This window comes from Cherax quadricarinatus, chromosome 76, assembly GCF_038502225.1.
Source record: "Cherax quadricarinatus isolate ZL_2023a chromosome 76, ASM3850222v1, whole genome shotgun sequence".
Lineage (NCBI taxonomy): Eukaryota > Metazoa > Arthropoda > Malacostraca > Decapoda > Parastacidae > Cherax > Cherax quadricarinatus.
This window is the reverse complement of record NC_091367.1, coordinates 7449360-7469055: the sequence shown is the minus strand read 5'-3', so window position 1 is coordinate 7469055 and position 19696 is coordinate 7449360. Positions and strand designations below refer to the sequence as shown.

At 44.6% G+C, this 19696-nt stretch overlaps 1 protein-coding gene across 2 annotated transcripts in view; it reads right to left on the bottom strand.

Moving 5' to 3' along the window:
* Positions 1-19696, bottom strand: part of LOC128703556 (uncharacterized) — a 275977-nt gene that overhangs the window by 230391 nt on the left and 25890 nt on the right. The gene's annotated exons all lie outside the window — the stretch shown is intronic.

Genomic DNA, 19696 nt, shown 5'->3' with positions numbered 1-19696 from the left:
ACTGCTACCACTACTACAGCCACTACTACCACTACTGCTACCACTACTACAGCCACTACTACCACTACTGCTACCACTACTACAGCCACTACTACCACTACTACAGCCACTACTACCACTACTACAGCCACTACTACCACTACTACAGCCACTACTACCACTACTACAGCCACTACTACCACTACTGCTACCACTACTACAGCCACTACTACCACTACTGCTACCACTACTACAGCCACTACTACCACTACTGCTACCACTACTACAGCCACTACTACCACTACTGCTACCACTACTACAGCCACTACTACCACTACTGCTACCACTACTACAGCCACTACTACCACTACTGCTACCACTACTACAGCCACTACTACCACTACTGCTACCACTACTACAGCCACTACTACCACTACTGCTACCACTACTACAGCCACTACTACCACTACTACACCACTACTACCACTACTACAACCACTACTACCACTACTACAGCCACTACTACCACTACTACAGCCACTACTACCACTACTGCTACCACTACTACAGCCACTACTACCACTACTGCTACCACTACTACAGCCACTACTACCACTACTGCTACCACTACTACAGCCACTACTACCACTACTACAGCCACTACTACCACTACTGCTACCACTACTACAGCCACTACTACAGCCACTACTACCACTACTGCTACCACTACTACAGCCACTACTACCACTACTGCTACCACTACTACAGCCACTACTACCACTACTGCTACCACTACTACAGCCACTACTACAGCCACTACTACCACTACTGCTACCACTACTACAGCCACTACTACCACTACTGCTACCACTACTACAGCCACTACTACCACTACTGCTACCACTACTACAGCCACTACTACCACTACTGCTACCACTACTACAGCCACTACTACCACTACTGCTACCACTACTACAGCCACTACTACGACTACTGCTACCACTACTACTACCATTATTACCACTACTGCTACCACTACTACTACCATTATTACCACTACTGCTACCACTACTACTACCATTATTACCACTACTGCTACCACTACTACTACCATTATTACCACTACTGCTACCACTACTACTACCATTATTACCACTACTGCTACCACTACTACTACCATTATTACCACTACTGCTACCACTACTACAGCCACTACTACCACTACTGCTACCACTACTACAGCCACTACTACCACTACTGCTACCACTACTACAGCCACTACTACCACTACTGCTACCACTACTACAGCCACTACTACCACTACTGCTACCACTACTACAGCCACTACTACCACTACTGCTACCACTACTACAGCCACTACTACCACTACTGCTACCACTACTACAGCCACTACTACCACTACTGCTACCACTACTACAGCCACTACTACCACTACTGCTACCACTACTACAGCCACTACTACCACTACTGCTACCACTACTACAGCCACTACTACAGCCACTACTACCACTACTGCTACCACTACTACAGCCACTACTACAGCCACTACTACCACTACTGCTACCACTACTACAGCCACTACTACCACTACTGCTACCACTACTGCTACCACTACTACCACTACTGCTACCACTACTGCTACCACTACTACCACTACTGCTACCACTACTACCACTACTACCACTACTGCTACCACTACTACCACTACTGCTACCACTACTACCACTACTGCTACCACTACTACCACTACTACTACCACTACTACCACTACTGCTACCACTACTACCACTACTACCACTACTGCTACCACTACTGCTACCACTACTACCACTACTGCTACCACTACTACCACTACTACCACTACTGCTACCACTACTACCACTACTACCACTACTGCTACCACTACTGCTACCACTACTACCACTACTGCTACCACTACTGCTACCACTACTACAGCCACTACTACCACTACTGCTACCACTACTACAGCCACTACTACCACTACTGCTACCACTACTGCTACCACTACTACCACTACTGCTACCACTACTACAGCCACTACTACCACTACTGCTACCACTACTACAGCCACTACTACCACTACTGCTACCACTACTACAGCCACTACTACCACTACTGCTACCACTACTGCTACCACTACTACCACTACTGCTACCACTACTACAGCCACTACTACCACCACTACTACCACTACTACAGCCACTACTACCACTACTACAGCCACTACTACCACTACTGCTACCACTACTGCTACCACTACTACCACTACTGCTACCACTACTACAGCCACTACTACCACTACTACAACCATTACTACCACTACTGCTACCACTACTGCAGCCACTACTACCACTACTACAGCCACTACTACCACCACTACTACCACTACTACAGCCACTACTACCACTACTGCTACCACTACTACAGCCACTACTACCACTACTGCTACCACTACTACAGCCACTACTACCACTACTACAGCCACTACTACCACTACTGCTACCACTACTACAGCCACTACTACCACTACTGCTACCACTACTACAGCCACTACTACCACTACTACCACTACTGCTACCACTACTACAGCCACTACTACCACTACTACCACTACTGCTACCACTACTACAGCCACTACTACCACTACTGCTACCACTACTACAGCCACTACTACCACTACTGCTACCACTACTACAGCCACTACTACCACTACTGCTACCACTACTACAGCCACTACTACCACTACTGCTACCACTACTACAGCCACTACTACCACTACTGCTACCACTACTACAGCCACTACTACCACTACTGCTACCACTACTACAGCCACTACTACCACTACTACAACCACTACTACTACCACTACTACCGTCTATACTACCACAACACCACCAACATCACTCATAATATCCACGCTAATGTTCCATGCCTCCCAAAACCCTGACATTTCGCAGTATTTTTACGTTTTTTTTTTTTTGAGAATTTTCAAACATTTTGTAAGGAATTCCATTTTTTTACATTGATAATTTACACACACACACACACACACACACACACACACACACACACACACACACACACACACACACACACACACACACACACACACACACACACACACACACACACACACACACACACACACACACACACATAATCACGGTTTAAAAGTATTTAAAACAAAAAATGTAAATTTGTATATTTTAATAAGTTTTACATATTTAAATAGAATCATATAATGTAAATTAAGAGGCTACAGAAGCCTGTGCTTAAGTTCACCAGTCTGGCATTAGGCGCCACAGCAGATCCTGTTAGAGTTAGTATTGTACTGTGACTTCAGTGTCAGAGTTAGTATTGTACTGTGACTTCAGTGTCAGAGTTAGTATTGTACTGTGACTTCAGTGTCAGAGTTAGTATTGTACTGTGACTTCAGTGTCAGAGTTAGTATTGTACTGTGACTTCAGTGTCAGAGTTAGTATTGTACTGTGACTTCAGTGTCAGAGTTAGTATTGTACTGTGACTTCAGTGTCAGAGTTAGTATTGTACTGTGACTTCAGTGTCAGAGTTAGTATTGTACTGTGACTTCAGTGTCAGAGTTAGTATTGTACTGTGACTTCAGTGTCAGAGTTAGTATTGTACTGTGACTTCAGTGTCAGAGTTAGTATTGTACTGTGACTTCAGTGTCAGAGTTAGTATTGTACTGTGACTTCAGTGTCAGAGTTAGTATTGTACTGTTACTTCAGTGTCAGAGTTAGTGTTGTACTGTGACTTCAGTGTCAGAGTTAGTATTGTACTGTGACTTCAGTGTCAGAGTTAGTATTGTACTGTGACTTCAGTGTCAGAGTTAGTATTGTACTGTGACTTCAGTGTCAGAGTTAGTATTGTACTGTGACTTCAGTGTCAGAGTTAGTATTGTACTGTGACTTCAGTGTCAGAGTTAGTATTGTACTGTGACTTCAGTGTCAGAGTTAGTATTGTACTGTGACTTCAGTGTCAGAGTTAGTATTGTACTGTGACTTCAGTGTCAGAGTTAGTATTGTACTGTGACTTCAGTGTCAGAGTTAGTATTGTACTGTGACTTCAGTGTCAGAGTTAGTATTGTACTGTGACTTCAGTGTCAGAGTTAGTATTGTACTGTGACTTCAGTGTCAGAGTTAGTATTGTACTGTGACTTCAGTGTCAGAGTTAGTATTGTACTGTGACTTCAGTGTCAGAGTTAGTATTGTACTGTGACTTCAGTGTCAGAGTTAGTGTTGTACTGTGACTTCAGTGTCAGAGTTAGTATTGTACTGTGACTTCAGTGTCAGAGTTAGTATTGTACTGTGACTTCAGTGTCAGAGTTAGTATTGTACTGTGACTTCAGTGTCAGAGTTAGTATTGTACTGTGACTTCAGTGTCAGAGTTAGTATTGTACTGTGACTTCAGTGTCAGAGTTAGTATTGTACTGTGACTTCAGTGTCAGAGTTAGTATTGTACTGTGACTTCAGTGTCAGAGTTAGTATTGTACTGTGACTTCAGTGTCAGAGTTAGTATTGTACTGTGACTTCAGTGTCAGAGTTAGTATTGTACTGTGACTTCAGTGTCAGAGTTAGTATTGTACTGTGACTTCAGTGTCAGAGTTAGTATTGTACTGTGACTTCAGTGTCAGAGTTAGTATTGTACTGTGACTTCAGTGTCAGAGTTAGTATTGTACTGTGACTTCAGTGTCAGAGTTAGTATTGTACTGTGACTTCAGTGTCAGAGTTAGTATTGTACTGTGACTTCAGTGTCAGAGTTAGTATTGTACTGTGACTTCAGTGGGATGACTCACTTTTACAAAAGTCTTTCAACAGTGATTATCTGACTGTGTATTGTAGAGAGCCTTTCGCTGGCTTCCCGTTTTCTGTTTCCGCTTCAAATTTCCTTTTTTTTTTCAAGACATTATAATACACTGTTTTATTTAAGGACATTGTTAGTCTGTTATAATTGGTTATATTTTTATTAATATATGATTATCTAATGCTTAACCTAGCCTAGCCTAACCTAACCTAACCTAAATTGGCAAATTTACTGAAAGCAGTATGTTAGAAATTAACTTGGGATTTTGGAGATCGGGTTGGGCATTTAAGTCATCAGTTAATATGCGCCTCTGCTGATATGCTCGGTGGTATGCTTACTGCTCGATCCTTCTTTCGTTCGTGCTTACTCTTTCCACAAGGCTGGATTCTGTGTCTTATTTTCCATGTTTTATTTTTTTCATGAATTTGCACTTGAGAGGATTGATCTCGACTGGCCACTTTCCCGACCACTTCTGAGGTATGTTAAGTGCCTTCCTGGAGCCTCTCTGTCCCTCACCGTTTGTAAACGTTTCGACTGCTCTGTTTCGTCTGCAGATGGATACATGTATAAATGTTGCATTTCGGACATGTGTGAAGAGAAAGACACAAGTTAGCACAACGTTTCGCCCCGTGAAGTTTCAGAAGCTTTGTCCCAATAATGGCTTGTTCTTCATCTTTGTTTACAAGCCTCTGGGATGACATATAGTGAACAGTAGCGGTCCCGGTACTGATTCCTGAGGTACCCCACTAGTCACGCTTGCCCTCTCTGATACTTCTTTCCGAACCGTCACTCTGGTATTCCTTGATTCACAGAAATGCTGCTTTTCCCTGATGTCGTTAACTTTTTTTTCAATTTGTGGTTTAACTTCTGTTGTTGTACGGTGTTAAAACTTTTTGCACTCAAGAAATTGTATTTCGGGTTTTCCTCTTATTTCTATTACGGCATTTATTGTCTCTTAAATCTATCATAAGAAGAAAGAACATAGAGGAACGCTGCAGCAGGCCTGCTGGCCCGTACAAGGCCGGCTTTCTATATATAGTATGTCACTGATGTCAGCTATGGTCTGTATAAGTTGTATCATGAAATAAAGATTGCCATCCTCTAGTTCGCGGATTCATTCTACTACAAGTGTTGCAGACTCTCCCTCTAACATTCTCAAATACCTCAGAGCATTAACAGACTGCTTGCTTGTAGGTGACAGGTTGGAAAGAACATTTTACAGGATTAAGAAGTATTAAGAAGCACACAAGAAAATAAAGACGTGTGTATACTAAATGTAAGTATAAATTTGTAAGATTTATCTGCCATCTTAGGTGTTCAAGAAACAGAGAAAATCAGCAGCCTTGAAAAAACCTGAACAGACATCATTGTTTCATTTCCACTCTCTGCAAAACATTTATCTATAGCTCCTTGTTCCTCGTCCTCACCTTTTCAAAAACTCCCTTTTTCCCCCATCAACCCCTATCAGTTTATGTATCTTATATGTAATAATCATGTCTCCCCGTAGTGCCTGTGATGTGGCAAGGACCTGGAGCATGATAAAGCATGCTGATGACAGTTTACTCAGCTCTGGCTTTATAGACACAAGTGATACAAGCGCTGCGTGCAAGTTAGACCTTAAAAAGACCAAACTCTCCACAAATGACATAGAAAAAATCCTGGTCTTGTGTAAATTCAATGTTTAGTCCAGAACTTTTCGTGTGTAATTCAGAACTTGTCGCTCGTTTTTCTTGAAGATTCTAATGGTTACTTGCTTTTAATATTTTTAAATATAATTCTTGTATTTTGACTTAAGTAAAGACTGCAGCAACTCTGTAAGCAGTGTGACAGTTTATATAACTGTGTGGTGTGACCACCTTGATAAACCTGACCTGTGTCTTGTGACCACCTTGATAAACCTGACCTGTGTCTTGTGACCACCTTGATAAACCTGACCTGTGTCTTGTGACCACCTTGATAAACCTGACCTGTGTCTTGTGACCACCTTGATAAACCTGACCTGTGTCTTGTGACCACCTTGATAAACCTGACCTGTGTCTTGTGACCATCTTGATTAACCTGACCTGTGTCTTGTGACCACCTTGATTAACCTGACCTGTGTCTTGTGACCACCTTGATTAACCTGACCTGTGTCTTGTGACCACCTTGATAAACCTGACCTGTGTCTTGTGACCACCTTGATTAACCTGACCTGTGTCTTGTGACCACCTTGATTAACCTGACCTGTGTCTTGTGACCACCTTGATTAACCTGACCTGTGTCTTGTGACCACCTTGATAAACCTGACCTGTGTCTTGTGACCACCTTGATTAACCTGACCTGTGTCTTGTGACCACCTTGATTAACCTGACCTGTGTCTTGTGACCACCTTGATAAACCTGACCTGTGTCTTGTGACCACCTTGATAAACCTGACCTGTGTCTTGTGACCACCTTGATAAACCTGACCTGTGTCTTGTGACCATCTTGATTAACCTGACCTGTGTCTTGTGACCACCTTGATTAACCTGACCTGTGTCTTGTGACCACCTTGATAAACCTGACCTGTGTCTTGTGACCACCTTGATAAACCTGACCTGTGTCTTGTGACCACCTTGATAAACCTGACCTGTGTCTTGTGACCACCTTGATTAACCTGACCTGTGTCTTGTGACCACCTTGATTAACCTGACCTGTGTCTTGTGACCACCTTGATTAACCTGACCTGTGTCTTGTGACCACCTTGATTAACCTGACCTGTGTCTTGTGACCACCTTGATAAACCTGACCTGTGTCTTGTGACCACCTTGATTAACCTGACCTGTGTCTTGTGACCACCTTGATTAACCTGACCTGTGTCTTGTGACCACCTTGATAAACCTGACCTGTGTCTTGTGACCACCTTGATAAACCTGACCTGTGTCTTGTGACCACCTTGATAAACCTGACCTGTGTCTTGTGACCACCTTGATAAACCTGACCTGTGTCTTGTGACCACCTTGATAAACCTGACCTGTGTCTTGTGACCACCTTGATAAACCTGACCAGTGTCTTGTGACCACCTTGATAAACCTGACCTGTGTCTTGTGACCACCTTGATAAACCTGACCTGTGTCTTGTGACCATCTTGATTAACCTGACCTGTGTCTTGTGACCACCTTGATTAACCTGACCTGTGTCTTGTGACCACCTTGATAAACCTGACCTGTGTCTTGTGACCATCTTGATTAACCTGACCTGTGTCTTGTGACCACCTTGATTAACCTGATCTGTGTCTTGTGACCACCTTGATTAACCTGACCTGTGTCTTGTGACCATCTTGATTAACCTGACCTGTGTCTTGTGACCATCTTGATTAACCTGACCTGTGTCTTGTGACCACCTTGATTAACCTGACCTGTGTCTTGTGACCACCTTGATTAACCTGACCTGTGTCTTGTGACAACCTTGATAAACCTGACCTGTGTCTTGTGACCACCTTAATAAACCTGACCTGTGTCTTGTGACCACCTTGATAAACCTGACCTGTGTCTTGTGACCATGTTGATTAACCTGACCTGTGTCTTGTGACCACCTTGATTAACCTGACCTGTGTCTTGTGACCACCTTGATTAACCTGACCTGTGTCTTGTGACCACCTTGATTAACCTGACCTGTGTCTTGTGACCACCTTGATTAACCTGACCTGTGTCTTGTGACCACCTTGATAAACCTGACCTGTGTCTTGTGACCACCTTGATTAACCTGACCTGTGTCTTGTGACCACCTTGATTAACCTGACCTGTGTCTTGTGACCACCTTGATTAACCTGACCTGTGTCTTGTGACCACCTTGATAAACCTGACCTGTGTCTTGTGACCATCTTGATTAACCTGACCTGTGTTTTGTGACCACCTTGATTAACCTGACCTGTGTCTTGTGACCACCTTGATTAACCTGACCTGTGTCTTGTGACCACCTTGATTAACCTGACCTGTGTCTTGTGACAACCTTGATAAACCTGACCTGTGTCTTGTGACCACCTTGATAAACCTGACCTGTGTCTTGTGACCACCTTGATAAACCTGACCTGTGTCTTGTGACCATGTTGATTAACCTGACCTGTGTCTTGTGACCACCTTGATTAACCTGACCTGTGTCTTGTGACCACCTTGATTAACCTGACCTGTGTCTTGTGACCACCTTGATTAACCTGACCTGTGTCTTGTGACCACCTTGATTAACCTGACCTGTGTCTTGTGACCACCTTGATAAACCTGACCTGTATCTTGTGACCACCTTGATTAACCTGACCTGTGTCTTGTGACCACCTTGATTAACCTGACCTGTGTCTTGTGACCACCTTGATTAACCTGACCTGTGTCTTGTGACCACCTTGATTAACCTGACCTATGTCTTGTGACCACCTTGATAAACCTGACCTGTGTCTTGTGACCACCTTGATAAACCTGACCTGTGTCTTGTGACCACCTTGATAAACCTGACCTGTGTCTTGTGACCATCTTGATTAACCTGACCTGTGTTTTGTGACCACCTTGATTAACCTGACCTGTGTCTTGTGACCACCTTGATTAACCTGACCTGTGTCTTGTGACCACCTTGATTAACCTGACCTGTGTCTTGTGACAACCTTGATAAACCTGACCTGTGTCTTGTGACCACCTTGATAAACCTGACCTGTGTCTTGTGACCACCTTGATAAACCTGACCTGTGTCTTGTGACCATGTTGATTAACCTGACCTGTGTCTTGTGACCACCTTGATTAACCTGACCTGTGTCTTGTGACCACCTTGATTAACCTGACCTGTGTCTTGTGACCACCTTGATTAACCTGACCTGTGTCTTGTGACCACCTTGATTAACCTGACCTGTGTCTTGTGACCACCTTGATTAACCTGACCTGTGTCTTGTGACCACCTTGATTAACCTGACCTGTGTCTTGTGACCACCTTGATTAACCTGACCTGTGTCGTGTGACCACCTTGATTAACCTGACCTGTGTCTTGTGACCACCTTGATTAACCTGACCTGTGTCTTGTGACCACCTTGATAAACCTGACCTGTGTCTTGTGACCACCTTGATAAACCTGACCTGTGTCTTGTGACCACCTTGATAAACCTGACCTGTGTCTTGTGACCACCTTGATAAACCTGACCTGTGTCTTGTGACCATGTTGATTAACCTGACCTGTGTCTTGTGACCACCTTGATTAACCTGACCTGTGTCTTGTGACCACCTTGATAAACCTGACCTGTGTCTTGTGACCACCTTGATAAACCTGACCTGTGTCTTGTGACCACCTTGATAAACCTGACCTGTGTCTTGTGACCACCTTGATAAACCTGACCTGTGTCTTGTGACCACCTTGATTAACCTGACCTGTGTCTTGTGACCACCTTGATTAACCTGACCTGTGTCTTGTGACCACCTTGATAAACCTGACCTGTGTCTTGTGACCACCTTGATAAACCTGACCTGTGTCTTGTGACCACCTTGATAAACCTGACCTGTGTCTTGCGACCACCTTGATAAACCTGACCTGTGTCTTGTGACCACCTTGATTAACCTGACCTGTGTCTTGTGCCCACCTTGATTAACCTGACCTGTGTCTTGTGACCACCTTGATAAACCTGACCTGTGTCTTGTGACCACCTTGATAAACCTGACCTGTCTTGTGACCACCTTGATAAACCTGACCTGTGTCTTGTGACCACCTTGATAAACCTGACCTGTGTCTTGTGACCACCTTGATAAACCTGACCTGTGTCTTGTGACCACCTTGATTAACCTGACCTGTGTCTTGTGACCACCTTGATTAACCTGACCTGTGTCTTGTGACCACCTTGATTAACCTGACCTGTGTCTTGTGACCACCTTGATAAACCTGACGTGTGTCTTATGACCACCTTGATAAACCTGACCTGTGTCTTGTGACCACCTTGATAAACCTGACCTGTGTCTTGTGACCACCTTGATAAACCTGACCTGTGTCTTGTGACCACCTTGATTAACCTGACCTGTGTCTTGTGACCACCTTGATTAATCTGACCTGTGTCTTGTGACCACCTTGATAAACCTGACCTGTGTCTTGTGACCACCTTGATAAACCTGACCTGTGTCTTGTGACCACCTTGATAAACCTGACCTGTGTCTTGTGACCACCTTGATAAACCTGACCTGTGTATTGTGACCACCTTGATAAACCTGACCTGTGTCTTGTGACCATGTTGATAAACCTGACCTGTGTATTGTGACCACCTTGATAAACCTGACCTGTGTCTTGTGACCACCTTGATAAACCTGACCTGTGTCTTGTGACCACCTTGATAAACCTGACCTGTGTCTTGTGACCACCTTGATAAACCTGACCTGTGTCTTGTGACCACCTTGATATATATATATATATATATATATATATTGTGGCATATTTATTTCCACTGTGGTCCATAGGTCGTCTCTTCCAGGATGCCATCTACAACAGTCACCTAACACCCAGGTACCTACTTACTGCTAGGTAAACAGGGGCTCGTAAGGAAACATACCTAACGTTTCCACCCGCTCCCACAAGCCAGGGCACTGCAGCGAGCCCAGGCTAAGACACGGAAGGAAACCTAAGCCAGGGAATGCAGGAAACCTAAGCTGGGGCAGGGCAGGAAACCCAACATACTTGGAAGGTCACATGGAAGGCAGCGAGGTGGGCAGCAGCAGTGCCCCCAGCGCTAGTACCCTACCCGCTCTGCCGCTCCTAGGTGCTGCTGGGTAGAACGGGTGGCTTGGGAAGGGCGGGGGAGGACTGAAGGGGAAAGGGGTGGTGGGCGAGAGGGAGAGGTGGGATGGTGTTGCGGTGGTGGGAGCTCCCCCCTTCCACCTCAAGGTCAATGCCCGCCCCTTGTCCACACACACTGCTGTGGGCTCCCTTGGTAATCCCGAGCAAAGGGGAGAGAATCTCCCTTACCCGCTCCCATTTTTTCCCCTTACACGGCGGGGAGGGAAAACGAGGGGAGAAGAAAGATGTTGAATAAGCAACTTAGTTTATGTTGCATAAACAACTTAGTTTAAGTTGCATAAGAAAGGGCAGGAAGAACAAAAAAAAATTCACAATACCGTGACCAACAATACGCAAATAACCCGCACATAAAAGAAAAAACTTAGGAAGATATTTCAGTACGACTTTAACCATTAACAAGTCACGCTAACACACGAAAGTGAGGGAGCCAGTATGTATACGAGAGCGGAACAGGGACGGCACGAGGAGAGAGAAAGAAGGAAGTGGTAGAGGTAACGCTGGTAGTGGAAGTAGTAGTAGTACTAAGAATAGGGCAATGCAAACAAGTCAAGGGCCCCAGTGGAAATGAATCAAGAACCCCAAAAGAAATAAGTCAAAGACCCCAATGGAAACAAGCCAAGGACCCCAGTGGAAATAAGAACTCCAATGGAAACAAGCCAAGGACCCCAGTGGAAATAAGAACTCCAATGGAAACAAGCCAAGGACCCCAGTGGAAATAAGAACTCCAATGGAAACAAGCCAAGGACCCCAGTGGAAATAAGAACTCCAATGGAAACAAGCCAAGGACCCCAGTGGAAATAAGAACTCCAATGGAAACAAGCCAAGGACCCCAGTGGAAATAAGAACTCCAATGGAAACAAGCCAAGGACCCCAGTGGAAATAAGAACTCCAATGGAAACAAGCCAAGGACCCCAGTGGAAATAAGAACTCCAATGGAAACAAGCCAAGAACCCCAGTGGAAATAAGAACTCCAATGGAAACAAGCCAAGGACCCCAGTGGAAATAAGAACTCCAATGGAAACAAGTCAAGGGCCCCAATGGAAATAAGTCAAGAACTCCAATGGAAATAAGTCACCTTTTAAATAAACTTACTTGCTTATTGACAACAACGGGGGACTAAGAATCATAAACAAGAGAGAGAATTAACGGTGGGGTAGGTAAGAGGAAGAAAGTTAAGAATGAGGTGGAAAGTAAAACGATGAAGAGTTTTGAGAGCTAGTAGACGTCAATAACGTGGTATATTATATTTAGCTAAGAAATAAGTGACATTGTACTAGAGCTATAGATGGGAACACATGTACACCATGTACACCGGTATTGTAAATCATATTTACAATTATACTAGAGCTATGTTTACCCAGTGCATTTATATGACGTGTTACGAGGTTGGAACAAGACAGCTGTGTTGACCCAACACATGTATAAGACTTGTTACGGGGCTGGAACAAGAAAATTGTCAGAACAATAAAGGAAGAGAACAGTCATAACTAGTAAGAAGTTGGAGTAAAGCGGAGGAGAGAAAAAGGCAGCAAGAAGTTAATGATGGAAAAGAATCAAGACGTAAGTAATGGGGAAGAAACAAGAGACGTGGAAATACGATTTTCTTCAAGAGAGAGGAGAAAAATAGAGAAGAGAGGAGTGCACCAGGTCGGTCACGACCCCACCCTTGTTCTCTCCCTTACCGCCATTACTACTACTCTCCCTTATTCTCTTCTTCTCCCTTTATTTTCCTTTCTCTCTCTCCTCCTGTACTGGCTCCATTACCTTCGGTCCAAGTCGGACCGAAACGTCGTCGTGCGGATTATCTGTGCATCTTCCCTCTCTCATTCCATCTCTATTTTTGGCTCCCTCCCTCTTCATATTGACCTCCTTCCCTCTACTTTGTGTTCTTCCTTTATCCTACCCGTTGTCTTTCCTCCCCCTCTCTAGTACACTCCATCTACTGGTAGGGATGGTAGGCAACGCTCTCACCTCACACACTGAGTGCCCGTATTCGATTCCCGGCTGGGTAGAAACATTGGGCGTGTTTCCTTACACCTGGTTGAAGGACCACAGCTGAACACAAGAAAGCAGGACAGAGAAAGTTAACAGGTGGATACTGGGGTGTAAACATCACCCCCAGATGAACAGAAGAATACAGGGGTGATAAAGTTAACAACAGGAGGGTACTGGGGTATAAACACCACCTCAGCTGAACACGAGACAGCAAGGGAGAGAGCCAGCAGAGTAAGCTCCACACCCCTGGTGTCTCCCCAGCAGGGGGTCCTGCAGGATACTCCCCCAGCATTATTACAGAGGAATTCCTCCCAGGATACCAACGGTGGTTGTCATCTCCCGTTATCTTGTTGAGGTAAAGAAGTCAACCATATTTCCTATGATTAAAACGGAAAATCCCTTCAAGGACTCTAGATCCTTGGAACTAGAGCTGATCTGACTAGCTTAGGCCTATAGGTGACTTGAACCTGCCGAATTTTGGGCCAGTAGGCCTGCTGCAGTGCTCATGCTTACTTTTATAAATGAAGATATTATTATTATTATTATTATTATAATTATTATTATTATTATTATTATGTTCTTATCTCTCCCTTCGAATTAACCCATAAACGGTCCAAACGTATATATACGTATACATTTTCGTTCCTCAGACGCTGTATGACTCGTACGGGTTTAGTGTGCTGTTTGTTAGGTTGCTTTTCTAAGGTGGGACAGTGCACACATACACTGGTGCACATAGGACAGACCTGTGCACACCCTGGTGTCCGTGGGACACCCTTGTACATACTGGTGTCTATGGGACACCTGTGCACATCCTGGTGTCCGTGGGACACCCGTGCACATGGGACAACCGTGCACATCCTGGTGTCTGTTGGACAACCGTGCACATCCTGGTGTCCGTGGGACACCCGTGCACATGGGACAACCGTGCACATCCTGGTGTCTGTTGGACAACCATGCACATCCTGGTGTCCGTGGGACAGACTACATAAGCCTGAATCTGTTATGAATGTGTTAGTGGGTTTGGGGATTATCTTCCCCACGGCTTCTAGGTCTCCTAGGCATGGTCTGAGGCTCGGTCTTAGACCAGGCCTCATAGGCCTCGGTCTTAGACCAGGCCTCATAGTCCTCCTCTTAGAACCACATAGGAAAGATACACTATGTTAAAATAAGATCACAGTAAACAGGTGATATCACAATATGCAGAACAACCACTGTGAAAGAATAGTGAACTTCCAAGCGCTTTCGTGACTTCTCACATTATCAAGGAACTTGATAATGTAAGAATGTGAGAAGTCACGAGAGCACTTGGAAGTTCACTATTTTTTCACAGTGGTTGTTCTGCATAAACTGCACTATGTAAATACGCTAGCTCGAGTGCAAAAGAATTCGATAGGTTTCCATCTGACACTTGACAAGAGGATTGTACCTCCCTGGGTAGTTGCTGTCAACCAACCTACCACATGTAGGATCAGGTAGGGGAAAAACTGTACATATTACTTCCCTTAGTGGGTTAATAACCCAAGATAATCCAGGAAAGCCAGTGTGGCTTATTTCCATTCCAGTCCTTCCCTGGCTGTCTTTTCCAGGATGGCACCCACGGAAGTCAACTAACACCCGGGTAGCTATTCACTGCTAGGTGACCAGTGACAGCAGCAGGTATCTGGAGACTTGACTATACGTCTCGCCCTCCACCAGGGATTCAACTGGAGGTTTTTGGTTGTGATCCATCAACTTTTATTATTGAGTAGCGTGAGGTGAGAGGTGTTGCTACAATGTAACTATCACATAGAATAGTGTAGTAATATACGGCTGGTGTTGCTACAATGTAACTATCACATAGAATAGTGTAGTAATATACGGCTGGTGTTGCCACAATGTAACTATCACATAGAATAGTGTAGTAATATACGGCTGGTGTTGCTACAATGTAACTATCACATAGAATAGTGTAGTAATATACGGCTGGTGTTGCTACAATGTAACTATCACATAGAATAGTGACATACGGCTGGTGTTGCCACAATGTCGATCATATTGCATCATATAATATACCTGTTTGTACATTTATACAAGACGGAGTGCTGGGAGAATTACAATACCCAAACGACTTCAGAGAGAAGTCCATATACATTTTCCTCGAAGCTTTTTTATCCAATTTCCGAGGCTGTGGGTCCCCACAATTTGTACTACAGATGGATCCCCGTCTATATATATATATATATATATATATATATATATATATATATATATATATATATATATATATATATATATATATATACATACGTGTATTATTAGTCATTTTTAATACATTCAATCTTTTCAAGATTGATGGACTGAATACATCCACTCCAGGTTGAGGGACTGATTACCTCAAACTCCTTCTGGTCTTCACCATTCTTCTTTGTATAGGAGTGATGAAGCCACTATGTGGGAAACGTTTCCTCAGTAAATATACTCAAGCGTTGTACAAGTGTCTGATTTATCACACATGTGTTCACCTAGCATACCTGAGTCTGATCTTCCCTCGTTACCTAACATTTGCCTAGAGAGCCCCAACTAGCATACCTGAGTCTGATCTTCCCTCGTTACCTAACATTTGCCTAGAGAGCCCCAACTAGCATACCTCAGTCTGATCTTCCCTCGTTACCTAACATTTGCCTAGAGAGCCCCAACTAGCATACCTGAGTCTGATCTTCCCTCGTTACCTAACATTTGCCTAGAGAGCCCCAACTAGCATACCTGAGTCTGATCTTCCCTCGTTACCTAACATTTGCCTAGAGAGCCCCAACTAGCATACCTGAGTCTGATCTTCCCTCGTTACCTAACATTTACCTAGAGAGCCCCAACTAGCATACCTGAGTCTGATCTTCCCTCGTTACCTAACATTTACCTAGAGAGCCCCAACTAGCATACCTGAGTCTGATCTTCCCTCGTTACCTAACATTTACCTAGAGAGCCCCAACTAGCATACCTGAGTCTGATCTTCCCTCGTTACCTAACATTTGCCTAGAGAGCCCCAACTAGCATACCTGAGTCTGATCTTCCCTCGTTACCTAACATTTGCCTAGAGAGCCCCAACTAGCATACCTCAGTCTGATCTTCCCTCGTTACCTAACATTTACCTAGAGAGCCCCAACTAGCATACCTCAGTCTGATCTTCCCTCGTTACCTAACATTTGCCTAGAGAGCCCCAACTAGCATACCTGAGTCTGATCTTCCCTCGTTACCTAACATTTACCTAGAGAGCCCCAACTAGCATACCTGAGTCTGATCTTCCCTCGTTACCTAACATTTACCTAGAGAGCCCCAACTAGCATACCTGAGTCTGATCTTCCCTCGTTACCTAACATTTGCCTAGAGAGCCCCAACTAGCATACCTGAGTCTGATCTTCCCTCGTTACCTAACATTTGCCTAGAGAGCCCCAACTAGCATACCTCAGTCTGATCTTCCCTCGTTACCTAACATTTACCTAGAGAGCCCCAACTAGCATACCTCAGTCTGATCTTCCCTCGTTACCTAACATTTACCTAGAGAGCCCCAACTAGCATACCTCAGTCTGATCTTCCCTCGTTACCTAACATTTACCTAGAGAGCCCCAACTAGCATACCTCAGTCTGATCTTCCCTCGTTACCTAACATTTACCTAGAGAGCCCCAACTAGCATACCTCAGTCTGATCTTCCCTCGTTACCTAACATTTACCTAGAGAGCCCCAACTAGCATACCTCAGTCTGATCTTCCCTCGTTACCTAACATTTACCTAGAGAGCCCCAACTAGCATACCTCAGTCTGATCTTCCCTCGTTACCTAACATTTACCTAGAGAGCCCCAACTAGCATACCTCAGTCTGATCTTCCCTCGTTACCTAACATTTACCTAGAGAGCCCCAACTAGCATACCTCAGTCTGATCTTCCCTCGTTACCTAACATTTACCTAGAGAGCCCCAACTAGCATACCTCAGTCTGATCTTCCCTCGTTACCTAACATTTACCTAGAGAGCCCCAACTAGCATACCTCAGTCTGATCTTCCCTCGTTACCTAACATTTACCTAGAGAGCCCCAACTAGCATACCTCAGTCTGATCTTCCCTCGTTACCTAACATTTACCTAGAGAGCCCCAACTAGCATACCTCAGTCTGATCTTCCCTCGTTACCTAACATTTACCTAGAGAGCCCCAACTAGCATACCTCAGTCTGATCTTCCCTCGTTACCTAACATTTACCTAGAGAGCCCCAACTAGCATACCTCAGTCTGATCTTCCCTCGTTACCTAACATTTACCTAGAGAGCCCCAACTAGCATACCTGAGTCTGATCTTCCCTCGTTACCTAACATTTACCTAGAGAGCCCCAACTAGCATACCTGAGTCTGATCTTCCCTCGTTACCTAACATTTACCTAGAGAGCCCCAACTAGCATACCTCAGTCTGATCTTCCCTCGTTACCTAACATTTACCTAGAGAGCCCCAACTAGCATACCTCAGTCTGATCTTCCCTCGTTACCTAACATTTACCTAGAGAGCCCCAACTAGCATACCTCAGTCTGATCTTCCCTCGTTACCTAACATTTACCTAGAGAGCCCCAACTAGCATACCTGAGTCTGATCTTCCCTCGTTACCTAACATTTACCTAGAGAGCCCCAACTAGCATACCTCAGTCTGATCTTCCCTCGTTACCTAATATTTACCTAGAGAGCCCCAACTAGCATACCTCAGTCTGATCTTCCCTCGTTACCTAACATTTACCTAGAGAGCCCCAACTAGCATACCTCAGTCTGATCTTCCCTCGTTACCTAACATTTACCTAGAGAGCCCCAACTAGCATACCTGAGTCTGATCTTCCCTCGTTACCTAACATTTACCTAGAGAGCCCCAACTAGCATACCTCAGTCTGATCTTCCCTCGTTACCTAACATTTACCTAGAGAGCCCCAACTAGCATACCTCAGTCTGATCTTCCCTCGTTACCTAACATTTACCTAGAGAGCCCCAACTAGCATACCTCAGTCTGATCTTCACTCGTTACCTAACATTTACCTAGAGAGCCCCAACTAGCATACCTCAGTCTGATCTTCCCTCGTTACCTAACATTTACCTAGAGAGCCCCAACTAGCATACCTCAGTCTGATCTTCCCTCGTTACCTAACATTTACCTAGAGAGCCCCAACTAGCATACCTCAGTCTGATCTTCCCTCGTTACCTAACATTTACCTAGAGAGCCCCAACTAGCATACCTCAGTCTGATCTTCCCTCGTTACCTAACATTTACCTAGAGAGCCCCAACTAGCATACCTCAGTCTGATCTTCCCTCGTTACCTAACATTTACCTAGAGAGCCCCAACTAGCATACCTCAGTCTGATCTTCCCTCGTTACCTAACATTTACCTAGAGAGCCCCAACTAGCATACCTCAGTCTGATCTTCCCTCGTTACCTAACATTTACCTAGAGAGCCCCAACTAGCATACCTGAGTCTGATCTTCCCTCGTTACCTAACATTTACCTAGAGAGCCCCAACTAGCATACCTCAGTCTGATCTTCCCTCGTTACCTAACATTTACCTAGAGAGCCCCAACTAGCATACCTCAGTCTGATCTTCCCTCGTTACCTAACATTTACCTAGAGAGCCCCAACTAGCATACCTCAGTCTGATCTTCACTCGTTACCTAACATTTACCTAGAGAGCCCCAACTAGCATACCTCAGTCTGATCTTCCCTCGTTACCTAACATTTACCTAGAGAGCCCCAACTAGCATACCTCAGTCTGATCTTCCTTCGTTACCTAACATTTACCTAGAGAGCCCCAACTAGCATACCTCAGTCTGATCTTCCCTCGTTACCTAACATTTACCTAGAGAGCCCCAACTAGCATACCTCAGTCTGATCTTCACTCGTTACCTAACATTTACCTAGAGAGCCCCAACTAGCATACCTCAGTCTGATCTTCCCTCGTTACCTAACATTTACCTAGAGAGCCCCAACTAGCATACCTCAGTCTGATCTTCCCTCGTTACCTAACATTTACCTAGAGAGCCCCAACTAGCATACCTCAGTCTGATCTTCCCTCGTTACCTAACATTTACCTAGAG